The sequence below is a fragment of the Lactuca saligna genome, chromosome 3 (assembly GCF_052625555.1).
Source record: "Lactuca saligna cultivar CGN05327 chromosome 3, ASM5262555v1, whole genome shotgun sequence".
NCBI lineage: Eukaryota > Viridiplantae > Streptophyta > Magnoliopsida > Asterales > Asteraceae > Lactuca > Lactuca saligna.
The window spans coordinates 137,968,391-137,981,739 of record NC_136419.1 but is presented as its reverse complement, the minus strand read 5'-3'; the positions used below and the strand labels follow the sequence as shown (position 1 = coordinate 137,981,739).

At 42.8% G+C, this 13,349-nt stretch overlaps 1 protein-coding gene across 1 annotated transcript in view; it reads left to right on the top strand.

The window, feature by feature from the left end:
• LOC145036011 (uncharacterized) overlaps positions 1-13,349 on the top strand; it is a 47,194-nt gene that overhangs the window by 32,021 nt on the left and 1,824 nt on the right. The window lies entirely within an intron of this gene.

Below are 13,349 nucleotides of genomic sequence, written 5' to 3'. Positions count from 1 at the left end.
ATGAGGAGCTCCGCCAGATGATTCATGATGAGGTGGTTGCTGCCATCCGAACTGAGATTCTAGAGATGTTCGGGTCTATCAAGACCACTCTGATTGAGACTTTTGATGAGCGGTACGCCGCTCTTACTGATGCTGTTGTTGCTGCAGCCACTGCAACCGTTGTTGCTGCCAAGCCTCTGGGAGGTGACGCGTTGCTGTACCGGGAGTTCAGCAACACGAAACCACCAGATTTCGATGGGACTCAGGATCCGATAGCCGCTATGAGGTGGATCTCTGATATTGAGGGGTGCTTCTACACATGTTCATGTCCACAGCATCTGAGGGTACGGTTCGCTTTGAACCAGCTTCGCTTGGGGGAGAAGGATTGGTGGACCGACAACACACTTCACTTCTGCAGAGCTTGTTGCGGTGACCAGGGAGAGGTTTACCGCTATGTTTCAAGATGAGTACGTTCCCCCGGTGGAAAGGGAACGGATGGCCTAGGAGTTCTTGACCCTCAATCAGGGTACTGAGTCTGTTACCACGATTACCAGGATGTTGTTGGATATAGTGTCTAAGTCCATAACTATATTTGGTAGGTACTTGACCCGACCCGGCGTGGTCCATTTAGGTTGCACTTCACCCGAACAATTTATGGATAATATTTGAGAATAGTACAAGTTATGATTTATTAATATATTATAAGTTCGAATATATTAATATAAGATCATATTATTTAATTAGTATTGATCTATAATTAATCTAGGATTAATTTAGAGATCAAAGATATTACTAATTAAATTTGGGCTTCTATATTTATATAGTGTGGGCTAATGCTTATTTGGAATGGGCTAGGCTTGCATGGAAAAGTCCATGGATACTCCATGGAGCTTTAACCCATGGATCTCATGGAAATGAAGAGACATGGGTACTAGGGTTTACATGGATGTGACCCTAATCCACCACACTATATAAAGGAGGCTTTGGTTCTTGAAATCACACTAGTTGACACTTGTTGAGGTGAGGGCCGATTTCAGGATAGTAGTGACTATTCTCTCAAAGCTCCAAGTTTGTGGTGATTTGTGATTTCCATTTGAGGCATTCACACTATATGTGCTAGGCTCTAAAACTCCAAGCAATCAACTACTACTACAAGGTAAGTATTTCTACTAGCTTTATTTGATTCATGTTCCCCATGCCATGCTAGTTAGGATATGAACCTTGGAAAAATAATTATTTGCATGTATCTTAGACAAACATAGATCCAAGGTTTATTAGGGTTGCATGTACACTTAGGAAGTGCTAGAATGATCACAACCCACCAGTGGTATCAGAGCCTAGGATTGTTTGTTTGATACTTGATGCAATATAGTTGAAAAAGTTGAAAAACTTGCTGTCTGCCAGTTGAACTCGCCGAGTCCATGGGGGGACTTGCCGAGTTCATGTGTATCTTCAACCTACTCGGCGAGTAGGTTTATGCACTCGACGAGTAGAAGCAACAGAGTGCAGATTTTCGACTTTAGTTGCTGGAAATGGACTAGAAACATTACCCTAAACTGTTTTGGTACTTGAAAACTCATTTTAAATGGTGTAATGTCTTTGCTAATCCATTTACAACAACTTGTTATCAAAATTACAAAGTTTTATGTGTAATTTTCTTATTCATGAAAGTTTTCATATTCATGTTCTTGATCTTATGATGTTTAGATGATCATAGGAATTATTTGTAACCTATGTGGTAGTTTAATTCTTGATCATAATGTGTTTAATGGAGTCCATAACTTGTCCTCTAGTTATGGAAAACCAAGAGTCACACTTGAATTAAAATCATTAAAAGAACACAAGAGTTAGAAAAATGAAGAGTCTTCATTTTTATTACTCTATTTAACTCATAAGTTACAAGAAATGAAAAGTTTTGAATGTTTACAAAACTTGTCCTCAAGTATTGGAACAAGTAAAGTCATATTAAACTTTAGTTCCAACCCTTAGAATTTTAAAAGTTAAAATTCAACCTTTATACTTATAATATTATAAGTTAATAATAATATATATGTATAAGATCAAAGTCGTCTTACCGCTAGTATGCCTCATTCACAAAGCTAGTCTATAAGGTGGGTATAAGGTTGTTGCCGATAAAATGGCAACTTAATGGGTGTCCACTCTCACCCACCGCTTGCTTGACTAGTGGAGGGTCGTTAGCCGAACGAGTAAGACAAGGACTTATAAATTCTCATTAAAACTATGATGAATATTATAAAGTAACTAAGTGTTTTATTAAATTCCCAATCTTAGTTACTTTAGGAAAAATGTGAATAAGGTGCTAATCCATAAAATTACACTTTACACTTTGTCTAAGTCGTTAGTGGAGCATGTGTGGTTAACCGGCACACTAACTTGGACTTAACAAGGTAGGTAAACGGTGACTTAATATTTATCATAGTATCGATGGAGCGTGTGTGGTTAACCGACACATCGATTGAGGGGTAATTTATTAAGGGTACCAAGTAATTTGCATGGTTACGTCACACCTCGTTTTGTGATCCTCAGCATCCCAGTCACAAAATTTGGAGGGCACACTCGAGATTGAAACATACATTTGAAAAGTTCATTGAATCTCAAAAGAATCTAGGAGTTTCTAAGAACCAAATTAAATATTTTAATATTTTGACTTTGGTGGAAATTAGTGAATCATCATTCACCTACCTTTCAAATATGTTATTACTTAGATTACGACATACCTCTTCTAAGTATAATATATTGTGATTGGGTCCTAGCCTTAATACTACATTTGGGTGTTTTATTAAGGACTATTCCTATTTCTAAACTAAACGTTTCTTCTTCTCAGATGTCTGCAAACACTGCTGCTTCTGGCTCTAATCCAAATGGCTCCTTTTCTCTTATGAACTTGTGTGGGAAAGTCACTTTTGATGGATCCAACTTTAATGAATGGATCAGAAACATCAGAATGATTACTCGCTACGAGGACAAGGAATATGTCCTTGATAAGGAGCTTAAGGAGATTGATGAGACAGTTGCAACTCCTCAAGAGATCACTGAGTTTAGGGCACATGAAAGGGATGCCACGAAAGTGGCATGCATCATGATGGCCACTATGACCGCTGATCTCCAAAAATCCTATGAAGATTTCTACCCCTATGAGATGCACCAAGACTTGATGGAAAGATATCATCAAAGTGCTCTTCAAGAGAGGTATGAAATCATCTCCTCCATGATAACAACTCGCATGAAGGATGGTGAACCCATCACGGGCCACATGCAGAAAATGCAAAGATTTGTGGACCGTTTGCTGAAGCTAAATGCAAAATTTCCTGAGGAGCTTGCAATAGATATAATTTTGCACTCCTTACCTTCATGTTATGATCAATTCCACATGACATACCACATGAACAAGGAAGAGGTCACACTCAGCAAACTTCAAGGACTCTTAAAGACCGTGGAAAGTGGTCTTAAGGGTAAGACGGTTGTTACTACTCCTACTCCTACCAATTCCGTCCCTGTCTTGGCAATCGGGAAAGGATGAGGGATGAAGAGAAAGAGTTCTTCGAAGGGTACCAAGGTTAGGACCCTTGATGGCTCTTCTTCAAGTGGAACCAATAAAGGTTTCGTCGCTCCTTCTTCTGACCCAAAAGAGGCTGAATGCTTCTATTGCCATGAAAAGGCACATTGGAAGCGAAACTGCCCAAAGTACCAGCAAGATGTGAGGGATGGAAAAGTTAAACCCAACCATGCAAGTATTTACACTATCATTTCTAATAACTCACCCCATTCTAAATCTTGGGTCCTTGATACCGGTTGTGGTATTCATATTTGTTGTGACTTGCAGGGACTAAGAAGAAGTGAGAATGTGGAGCAAGGAAGGATAAACTTAATCATGGGGAATAGGAAAGTTACACCTGTCACCAAGATTGGAGTTTATACTTTGTCGCTAAGTAGTGGGTTAAATTTAGATTTGAATAAATGTTGTTATTTGCCAAAAATGGCAAGAAATATTATTTCCTTTCATGCATTGTATAAACAAGGGTTTACCTTTTCATTTAATAATGAAGCTGGTTCTATTGATGCTTTCTTTAAAAATGTTCTTTATTTTAAAGCATTACCTTGTGATGGCGTATATGAAACAGTATATGTGGTTGATTACTTAGGAAATAATGTATTGTGTATTGATTCTGTTAATAATAATAACTTGGATAAAGCATCGTTATGGCATTGTCGTCTTGGACATATAAGCAAGAAATGCATAGGCCAACTCCAAAAGGATGGAGTCTTGGAGTCGTTTGACCTAAAGTCAGATGATAGTTGCGAATCATGTTTACTTGAAAAAAATGACAAAGTCACCCTTCACAGGATCTTGTGAGAGGGGTGAAGGTTTGTTGGACCTTGTACACATGGATGTGTGTGGACCATTCAAACATGCCACAAGGGATGCTAATCGTTATTATTTGACTTTTACTGATGATTACAGTAGATATGGATATGTCTACTTAATCAAGAATAAGTCAGAGACTTTCGAAAGGTTTAAGGAATTTAAACAGGAAGTCAAGAATCAATTGGGCAGGAACATTAGGATGCTTCGATCCGATCGAGGTGGTGAGTATCTTAGTTCAGAGTTCCTCGACTATCTTAGGGATTGTGGGATTGTCTCACAATTAACACCTCCTAGGACACCGCAGTTGAATGGTGTGGCTGAGAGGCATAATCGAACCTTGTTGGACATGGTTCGTTCCATGATGAGTCGAGCTTCGCTACCAATCTCATTTTGGGGGTATGCCTTAGAGATTGCCGCCCATATTCTTAATCTAGTCCCTACAAAGAAAGTTGCCAAAACTCCTCACGAGATGTGGACTGGTAAAGTACCTAAACTAGACCACATCAAGATTTGGGGTTGTGAGGCTTTTGTGAGACGCGAGACTCATGATAAGCTAGAACCCCGAAGCTAGAGGTGTATTTTCATCGGCTACCCACAAAGATCCTTTGGTTACCTCTTCTACATACCTAGTGATAATGTTGTCTTTGTAGCAAGAAGAGGAGTCTTGAGAGAGAGAGAGAGAGAGAGAGTTTATAAGCCAAGGAGACAGTGGGAGGCAAATTGATCTTGAAGAAATTCAAGAGTCAAGTGGTGAAGGAACTTCAAACACTAGCCCTCAACTTGAGGAGGAAACTCCTGTTGAGCCAATTGACAAATTTGTACCTCTGAGGCGTTCCACGAGAGTTAGGAATGCACCTGAGCATTACTATGGTTTCCATATTACTGCAGAAGGTGAGATACTTATTAGTGATGGGACACTAGTAGGTCTGGATGACCCTAAAAACTACAAGGAAGCCATGGCAGGCCCGAGTCTGCTAAATGGAAAGAGGCTATGGATAGCGAGATACAATCCATGTATGACAATCAAGTTTGGAACCTGGTTGAGAGTGTACCAGGTCGCAAGACTGTAGGGTGCAAATGGATCTTCAAGAAGAAGACCAGCATGGATGGTATTGTACACACTTATAAGGCTCGACTGGTTGCAAAGGGCTTCTCTCAAATTCCTGGAGTGGATTACGATGAGACCTTTTCTCCAGTAGCCAAGATTAAGTCTATTAGGGTTATGTTAGCCATAGCGGTATTTCATGACTATGAAATTTGGCAAATGGATGTCAAAACCATTTTCCTTAATGGAAAGTTGACTGAAGATGTTTACATGAGTTAGCCAGAAGGTTTTCTCAGCAACGAGTACCCTAATAGAGTGTGTAAGCTTGAGAAATCCATTTATGGATTAAAGCAAGCACCTCACAGATGGAATCTTTGCTTTGATGAAAAGATCAAGGAATTTGTCTTTTCTAGGAGTGAAGATGAATCTTGTGTTTATGTCAAGGCTAGTGGGAGTATAGTTAGCTTTTTGGTACTGTATGTGGATGACATACTACTCATAGGAAATGACATCCCAATCCTGCAGGAAGTAAAGTCCTGGCTTGGGATGTGTTTCACTATGAAGGACCTTGGTGAAGCTGCCTATATCCTAGGGATAAGGATTTTGAGAAACAGGAGTAAAAGACTAATTGGACTTAGTTAAAGCACCTATGTGGAGAAGGTGTTGAAAAGATTCAACATGCATAACTCCAAGAAAGGTGAGTTACCCATTCAAAGTAACGCCAGATTGAATAAGACACAAAGCCCTAGTACTGAGGCTGAGATAGCAGAAATGAGTCGAGTACCTTATGCTTCAGTTGTAGGATCGATCATGTATGCTATGACGTGTACTCGACCTGATGTAGCCTTTGCTTTGAGCATGGTTAGCAGGTATCAGGGGAACCCTGGCAAGGAACACTGGACTGCGGTAAAGAATATCCTCAAGTACCTGTGAAGAACTAAGGACTGGGTCCTTACCTTCGGTGGGAGTGATGACTTGAGAGTTGTAGGGTATAGTGTTGCTAGCTTCCAGACTGATAGGGATAATTTCCGCTCTCAGTCAGGCTGGGTCTTTACCTTAAATGGGGGAGCAATCACTTGGAAGAGTTCCAAGCAGGAGACAGTGGCTGATTCCACTTGTGAATCAGAGTATATAGCAGCAAGCGAGGCAGCAAAGGAGGCTATATGGCTAAAGAACTTCATCGGTGACCTTGGAGTTGTACCAGCTATAAAAGAGCCAATGGAGATTTTCTGTGACAACAATAGTGCGGTTGCCTTAGACAAGGAACCAAGAGATCATGGGAGATCCAGACACATTGATAGAAAATATCACTTCATCAGACATCGAATAGAAGAATGAATCCTCGTGGCAAAGAGGGTATCATCGGATGAGAACCCAGCAGATCCCTTCACGAAGGGACTAAGTAGGGTTAAGCATCTCCAGGATGCTCGGAGCATAGGGCTGAAGGATGATATAAGTTTTAGTAGTTAGATAAATTATGAAATTTGTAAAGTGTAATTGATATTAGATGATGAATAAAAGGTGTTTTATTTATGAGTAAAGTGTTGCTATCTCTTGTCGATCATTTACTATATTTCTTTTGCATGTTTTGACTTCCAGAATAATTATGTTTGGTATATCATATTATTCAAACCTCCACAGTCGGTCATATGTCGGAAGTAGGTATGAATCAAGACTGTCATGATTGGTTGTAGAGGTCCAAGGTGTTGGACATGGCTACAACAATCATGAGTGCTCATAAGTTCTGAGCATTGGACTCACCCCATGCTCACTGGAATCACTTCATGGAATTTTATCTCGAGTGATCGTGAGATGGTAATATCATATAAGTCTTCAAACCTAGAGATATGATTTGTTACTTACGAGTTGATTATGCATTGATTGTATGAAAACGCATTGGTAACTCGATGTCATAAAACGTGCCTTTGTGTATAATTCAATGAGTGGTAGAACAAACATATGAGTCGAAGTCTATCTATTCCTTCTTGGATTAGAAGTTGATATTTGGGCCCCTCGATGATTGTGTTTTGACCTATGTACCCAGCCCGGTCAGAAATAAATTCATGTGTTCAGTTAAGTTCTATGTCAAACAAATCGGAAATCGGGAAACAAATGTTGGACAATAAGTAAGACCATGTTCCATGTATTTGTCCAGCTGATATCTTGAGCAGAGGATTATATGATCACTTATCTAAAATGGCGCATTCTAGGTCAACAGAGTTTAAAGAGCTACGATTGCTGATCGGTTCCTGAAGTCATACTTGCAACTATAGTTATTAGACTTATCCAAGTGGGAGACTATTGGATATAGTGTCTAAGTGCATAACTATATTTGGTATGTACGTGACCCGACCCGGTATGGTCCATTTGGGTTGCACTTCACCTGAACAATTTATGGATAATATTTGAGAATAGTACAAGTTATGATTTATTAATATATTATAAGTTCTAATAAATTAATATAAGGTCATATTATTTAATTAGTATTGATCTATAATTAATCTAGGATTAATTTAGAGATCAAAGATATTACTAATTAAATATGGGCTTCTATATTTATATAGTGTGGGCTAATGCTTATTTAGAATGGGCTAGGCTTGCATGGAAAAGTCCATGGATACTCCATGGAGCTTTAACCCATGGATCTCATGGAAATGAAGAGACATGGGTATTAGGGTTTACATGGATGTAACCCTAATCCACCACACTATATAAAGGAGGCTTTGGTTCTTGAAATCACACTAGTTGACACTTGTTGAGGTGAGGGCCGATTTCAAGATAGTAGGGACTATTCTCTCAAAGTTCCAAGTTTGTGGTGATTTGTGATTTCCATTTGAGGCATTCACACTATTGGTGCTAGGCTCTAAAACTCCAAGCAATCAACTACTACTACAAGGTAAGTATTTCTACTAGATTTATTTGATTCATGTTCCCCATGCCATGATAGTTAGGATATGAACCTTGGAAAAATAATTATTTGCATGTATCTTAGACAAACATAGATCCAAGGTTTATTAGGGTTGCATGTACACTTAGGAAGTGTTAGAATGCTCAAAACCTATCAGATGTTTCACGAGAGGGCGATGTTTTGCCCTGAGTAGGTGTCCACAGTGCAGGCACGCATGAGTCGATATCTGAGTATTCTGAGGAGGGACATTCGCGAGTTCGTGGCGAACTCGACGTACCCGACATTTGCTGAGCTTCAAGAAAATGCTCGGAAAAGGGAGATTGTGCTCGAGAGATAGGCCAGGGAAGAGGTCGAGTCTCAGCTGGCAGCCAAGCGGGCAAAACCTGCTGATCCGAGGTTAGGGAGCCAGAAGGGCCGCACTTATGGTAAGTGAAACAAGGGTCATCAGGGGGTATGTAGGTTTGGATCTTGCTACAAGTGTGGCAAGGAGGGGAATATGGCGAAGGAATGCCCCAAGGGATTTGCAGTATGTTTCCACTGCAACCAGACTGGCCATCGGAAGGCCGAGTGCCCACAGTTGTGGGGGTCGGCGCAGGGAGCATCACAGGCATCTTCCCCTGTTGCGGTGCGAGCTGCACAGAGTCGGCCAGTGAAGGCTGAGGCGCCCAAGGCTCGCGGGAGAGCCTTTCAGTTGACCGCGGAGGAGGTCCGCGCAGCGCCTGATGTTGTGGCTGGTATGTATCCTTCCATTTATTTATGCTATGCGTGAGATATTGTGTTTATATCATGGTATGTGTAGGTACTTTTCTTTTGAATGTTGTACCTACTTTGGTGTTATTTGACTCGGGTGCGAGTCGCTCATTTGTGTCTTTAGCGTTCAGCCAGCACATCAGTATTCAGCGGGAGGCGATGAGTCGACCTCTGCTGGTTTCTATAGCCAACGAGCGAGCGGTGTATGCCATGGATGTGTGCTTGAGATCTTAGGTGTGGAGTTTCTGATAGATCTAGTTCCGATAGCGATGGGGGACGTGTGCATTATAGTGGGCATGGATTGGTTGAGCCGCTTTGGGGCTATTATTGACTGCGAGCGACATTTGGTGACGATACGAGACCCTAGTGGGGGAGTGTTGATGGTATATGGCGAGGGTACCCGAAGTGAGTCAGCGTTTTGTTCAGCTGCCGGAGCCAAACTGAGTCTTCAGCAGGGTTGCAAGGGGTTTGTAGCCTATGTGTTGGATACCCGAGCAGCCACGGGTAGGCTGAGTTCGGTTGATGATGTTCCCGTGGTGCACGAGTTTCTGGATGGTTTTCCTGAGGAATTGCTAGGTGTGCCTCCCGAAAGGCAGGTAGAGTTTCGCATTGATTTGGTTCCGGGAGCAGCGCCTATCGCAAAGGCGTCATATTGTCTTGCGCCGCCAGAGATGCAGGAGCTATCCTCACAGCTTCAGGAGCTGCTGGGGAAAGGGTTTATTTGGCCGAGTAGCTCACCTTGGGGAGCTCCGATCCTTTTTGTCAGGAAAAAGGATGGTTCGCACTGGATGTGCATTGATTATTAGGAGCTGAACAAACTGACGGTCAAGAACCGTTACCCGTTGTCGAGGATTGATGATCTGTTTGATCAGTTGCAGGGGGCATCTTGGTTTTCCAAGATAGACTTGAGGTCTGGATATCACCAGATGAGGGTACGTGATGAGGATATCCAGAAGACGACGTTCAGGACGCGTTATGGGCATTATGAGTTCGTGGTGATGCCCTTCGGGCTCACCAATGCACCAACAGCGTTCATGGATCTCATAAACAAGGTATGCAGGCCGATGTTGGATTAGTCGGTGATTGTGTTCATTGATGATATTCTAGTGTATTCTCGATCCCGAGAGTAGCATGAGGAGCATTTGAGGGAAGTCCTCGGGGTGTTGAGATCGGTGAGGCTTTATGCTAAATTCTCCAAGTGCGATTTCTGGCTACGAGTGGTCCAGTTCTTGGGCCAAGATTGAGGCGGTGATGAGTTGGAAGGTGCCAAAATCCGCTACCGAGATCACACGTTTTCTGGGATTGGCTGGTTATTATCGGAGATTCATCAATGATTTCTTCAAGATTGCAGTACCACTTACCCGGTTGACTCGGAAAGAAGTTGTTTTCTCATGGGTTCCGGAGCAGCAGACCTCGTTTGAGACTCTTTGCCGAAAGTTGTGCGAAGCCCCGGTGTTATCCCTTCCAGAGGGAGTTGAGGTTTTTGTGGTATACTACGATGCATCGGTATCAGGGTTGGGTGCAGTGCTTATGCAGAGATGGCAAGTGATAGCATATGCATCGAGGCAGCTGAAGCCTCATGAGGCAAGGTATCCCACTCACGATCTGGAGTTGGGAGCGGTAGTGTTCGCCCTCAAGATATGGCTCCACTATTTTTACGGGGTTCGGTGTACCATTTACACAGACCACAAGAGTTTGAAGTATTTGATGGATCAGCCCAACCTGAATATACGGCAGAGGAGATGGTTGGATGTGGTAAAGGATTATGATTGTGAGATCCTGTACCACCCGGGCAAGGCGAATGTGGTAGCCGATGCCCTAAGGTTGGAGGGCAAAGAGTGTTCCAATACAAAGTATGTGTAAGAGAATGACCATGATGACTCCAGTGTTAGATACCATTCCTGAGGCCCAGGCAGAGGCTGTGAGACCGGAGAACTGCAAGAAGGAGCGAGTGATTAGGCAGGTATCTAAGTTTGTGATTGATAGCCGAGGGCTTATGACTTTTCATGGTGGGATCTGGGTGTCGTTTATTGGCGAGGCACACAATGTTTTAATGGAGGAGGCGCGTAGATCGAGATTCTCGATCCATCCCGGGGCTACTAAGATGTATTTGGACCTGAAGAGAGACTATTGGTGGCCTTGTATGAAGAGAGATGTTGCGTGGATTGTAGAGAGGTGCTTGACCTGTCGTCAGGTTAAGGCCAAGCACCAGCGTCCGCATGGCAAGTTGCAGCCACTTGAGGTTCCCCAGTGGAAGTGGGAACAAATTTCTTTGGATTTCATCACCAAACTGCCAAGAACCCAAAGGGGTTTCGATGCAATTTGGGTGATTGTGGATCGATTGACGAAGAGTTCTCACTTCCTTGCTATCAGTGAGAGCTCTTCTATAGAGAAGTTGGCAGAGATATATGTGAGGGAGGTGGTGTCTCGGCATGGAGTGCCGTTCTCGATTGTGTCAGATCGAGATGTACGTTCTACTTCCAGGTTCTGGAAGAAATTTCATGAGGAGTTGGGTTCGAGATTGCATTTCACCATTGCTTATCACCCTCAGACCGATGGTCAGAGTGAACGGACTATCCAGACACTCGAGGACATGCTTCGGGCGTGTGTATTAGACTTCGGAGGAAGTTGGGACATGTATCTGCCTTTGGCTGAGTTTTCCTATAACAACAACCACCATTCGAGCATCGGTATGCCCCCCCTTAGAGCTGTTGTATGGAAGGAGGTGTCGGGCTCCCATTTGTTGGGGAGAGGTAGGACAACGTGTGATGGGTAGTACGAAGATAGTGCTCCAGATGACTGAGCAGATTCAGCAGGTCAGGCAGAGGTTGCTGACAGCTCAGAATCGCCAGAAGAGCTACGTTGATAGGCGTAGCTCAAAGCTTGAGTTTTAGGTTGGTGATTTTGTTCTCCTGAAGGTATCACCTTGGAAGGGTGTGATTCGGTTCAGAAAGAGAGGCAAGTTGGGACCTCGATATATCGGTCCATTCAGGGTGACAGCTAGGTAGGGCAGAGTGGCGTATCGTTTGGAGCTACCTGCCGAGCTGAGTCAAATTCATGATACCTTCCACGTGTCTCAGTTGAGGAAGTATATTATCGATGAGTCAGCAGTGGTTCCATTAGAGGACATTCAGGTGGATGCGAGCATGAACTATGTTGAGAGCCGATCGTGATTCGAGATAGGAGAATCAAGGTTCTGAAGAACAAGGAGGTGTCCCTAGTTCAGGTACAGTGGTATCATCGGAAGGGGTCTAAGCTGACTTGGGAGCCGGAGTTAGAAATGCGGGAGCAGTATCCAGAGTTATTTGCAGAGCAAGACTTCGAGGGTGAAGTTTGATTCTAGTGGGGGAGAATTGTAACACCCGGGTTCCCATGTACATTAATTTATACTATATTTTGAGTTGTGTTGAGTGACTCGACGAGTTGGTGCATAGACTCGATGATTCAAGTCACGAATGGGTGACGTGGAAAATGATTAGAATCGACGAGTTGGGGGAGTGCAATCGCTGATCCAGAGCTGACGAAAGAAACCCTAATTTCTCGGGTTTGGGACCTATTTAAGGACCCTTATAGCCACCATTCCGGCTACCAGATCCTTGAGAGAAACCCTAAGAGTGCTTGAGTGTTTGTGAGAGGAAGGAAGCCATTATTTGATCTTTGTGGGTTGGTTTTGCAAGAAGAAGGTGGTTCCAGCTTTGAGGAGACCAAGGAGGTTGCATATCTGTGGATCTCAAGCAAAGAACATCATCCGTGAGGTAGCATATCGATCCTTTTCTGTTTTGTTGAAGAATCCATGGACTTAGGGTTTTCTATACCCTTTTTGGGATGATTTGTTGGATATATGGTCCCTTATCATGTTTAGACTTCGGATCTGGATCCATAGTGGTCCACATAGCTTTATCCATCTTGCTTTATGATGAGTTATGGAAGAAATGGACTTAGGATGTTGCTCTTGGGGCTAATTCATCAAATAGAGTTGTTTGGATGTTGGATGAGTATCAAGATTGAACCTTTACGTGTTTAATAAGCTTAGGAAGGTCAGATATATGGATTAGAGGAACAGATCTGACCTCAGAAGTTCTTTTGAGTTTGAGCATGGAATGAACTCGTCGAGTCCATGAGTAGACTCGACGAGTCGGACCAGGTTGTCCCGTGACTCACACAGTTGATGGCTTGCTGAGTTGGGAGAGTGACTAAGTGAGTCAGAGGGGGATTTAGGGGACTTGAGTTCATGTCTGAACTCGACGAGTCAGCATCTGACTCGACGAGTTGGGCCAAAG